Below are 2,872 nucleotides of genomic sequence, written 5' to 3' on the forward strand. Positions count from 1 at the left end.
AAAGTATCAATCCAACGCCATTTTAGTTTCACTTTTCCTCATTCCTCCACACGTACGGGGAGAAACTTGTTATAGAAGTTAAAGTAAAGTCCAAAATAAAAAGCAAGCTTCCAAAGTTGGTTCGTCTGCTTACAAGTAAACTCACAATTAACTTCAAGTTGCAGCGGTGGCGGCGGTTTCTTGCTTCGCCGAAGCGAAGACGTCCTGGATCGCGGAGAATCCTCGGGGCTCCGGAGGCGTTCTCGCCTACATTGTCCATATAGGACGACTCGGGAACTCAACTCCTACCCCGGGCAGCTCACCTATCCCCTTATGCCCAGGGGAAAGGTATCAAGCCGTTTGACAGCTGATGCTGGCTGTCAAACCGGCTTTTACGCAAAACAGGCGGGAGGCAGCAAACAGCTGCGACCGACGAAATCGCCTGCCACCGGAAGTCTCCGGTTCATAAACTCTTAAGCACCACTGTATACCACTAGTATGAATATTGGTTTGAATTAAAAGTCTGATTTTTCTTTTCTTTTCTGAACAAGTTTCTGAAATATTATGCTAGGTGATAAGAAGTGCTAAGAATACCTTGGCTGTGGTCTGGTTCAGCCACATATAATTGAGGGTGCTGATTTAGCGTAGTCCTAGGCATAGGTATCCATCCCTAACCATAATGATGCCTCAAAGACTAAATATGCATTGTGATGTCACAATGTGAATTCTCCCTTTTTCTTCTTCCACGGTGACATCACACGCAAGTATATGAGGGTGGAGATTGCATCAAAATGGCATGAGGTATCTTTTGTCACTTGCCTTCCCCCACTCCCATAGCTATCTGTGGCTCTGTAAAAAAGTGCTCTTCCCATCTGTGGCCAGGCAAAGATGAGAAGCAAGCCAATGTGTTGTTCCTGGCCGTGAGTTGGAAGAACTGAATAAAATGGTGGTTTTCTGGGGTGGTGTTTGCATGCTACTGCTTTTCTGTTGTCTTTGCATGAGCACCAAGGGAGCAACAACATCAAGCAAGAGCTATCAGATCTGGGCTACAAATAGGATGAACACAAGAATGCAGCATTTAGGATGGTCTTTTTCTAGCTCAGAACTGATAGCCCGAGTTAAACACAGTTTGTCTGTGTGATAGACCTCACCGAGTCTAAAGGTAGACCCGTTCTTCTTCAGCAATTGTTCTTTTGATGATGGAGAGGAGAGGGGAAATGCATAAATCATCCTTCCTCAGTATTAACACATTTGAACTGCTGGAAGTTTGGGAGACGCAGTACCAATTCATTTGGAGAATGTCAGAATAACAGAATAACAAGAGTTAGAAGGGACCGTGAAGGTTTTTTTAGTCCAATCCCCTGCACAAGCAGGAGACCCTCTGCTGTGCCAAATCTGCTATTGTGAATTATGCGAATGACACGGCAGTGGTGGGTCTTATCCGGGATGATAGGAAGATTCTTATAGGGAGGAGATGAAGGCTTTGGTGTACTGGTCCAATAAAAAATAACCTGGTTTTGAATGTTAATAAAACAAAGGAGATCATTGTTGGTTTTAGAAAGAGCCGGCATAGTCAGTGGTGGGATTCAGCCAGTTCGCACCGGTTCGGCAGAATTGGTAGCTAAATTTTGCTGAGCTCGGAGAACCGGCTTAATGCACAGTGCTTCCGGAAGTCCAGTCTAGGCCTCGGACGTCTGGAGGAGGCCTCCCAGGCCTAGAACGGCCCACCAGAAGTGCATGGATGCCACTTCCAGAAGTCCATTCTAGGCCTCGGAGGCCTTCCAGGCCTAGAACAGCCCACCAGAAGTGCATAGGTGCCACTTCTGGAAATCCGTTCTAGGCCTCGGAGGCCCAGGCCTGCATCCAATAAGAGAACCAATTGTTCAGGTATTTGAATCCCACCACTGGGCATAGTCATACTCCACTTTGTATCAAGGTTGCAACTGTGGAGGTGGTCAATAATATTAAGTGCCTGGGGGTGCAGATAACTAACAATCTGACTTGATCTCTTCATACATGACCCTTAGTGAAGCGTGCAAACCAGCATTTGCATCTCTTGCATCAGATGAGGAGAGCACATCTTTCGCCTTCTGTCCTGGCTAATTTTTACAGAGGCACAATTGAGAGCATTTTAACAAACTGCATCACTGTTTGTTTTGGTGGTAGCAGAGCCTCAGATAGAAGGTCCATACAGAGAGTGGTAAGGACAGCTGAGAAGTTTATAGGAAGCTTGCTTCCCATTATTCAGGATACTTATAAGTGCTATGTGCTTAGAGCTCAGCTCGGAGCATTGTTAGAGACCCCACACAACCACTTCATGGTCTGTTTCTTTTGCTCCCCTCTGGGTGGAGGTTTCAAACTATTTTTTAGCAGAACTACTAGATTCTGTAACAGCTTTGTTCCTTATGCCATCTGTCTTGTAAATTCGCAGGATTCTTTTTTTTTTTTTTTTTTTTTTTTTTTTTTTTTTTTTTTTTGCGGCCATATGCATGTATACATTCGAACTAGACTGTGATGTTTCCCTGTGTCATATATGTGTGTGTATGTAGGTATATGCATAACGGTATTTTTTGAGAGCTGAATGCAATGAAATTTCATTTTAATGTATGCTGATTAGTGTACTGTACATTTAAAGTGACAATAAAGATTCTATTCTAGATAGGATAGATAGATAGATAGATAGATAGATAGATAGATAGATAGATAGATAGATAGATAGATAGATAGATAGATAGATAGATAGATAGATAGATAGATAGATGACAGCTAGACAGACAGATGTCCCTTTTTTGACTAAAGCATTTTATATATACATATACATATACTGTATATATATATATATATATATATATATATATATATATATATATATATATATATATATATATATATA

Source organism: Protobothrops mucrosquamatus, unplaced genomic scaffold (genome assembly GCF_001527695.2).
Source record: "Protobothrops mucrosquamatus isolate PMUCROS unplaced genomic scaffold, P.Mucros_1.0 scaffold555, whole genome shotgun sequence".
In the NCBI taxonomy this organism is placed as follows: Eukaryota; Metazoa; Chordata; class Lepidosauria; order Squamata; family Viperidae; genus Protobothrops; species Protobothrops mucrosquamatus.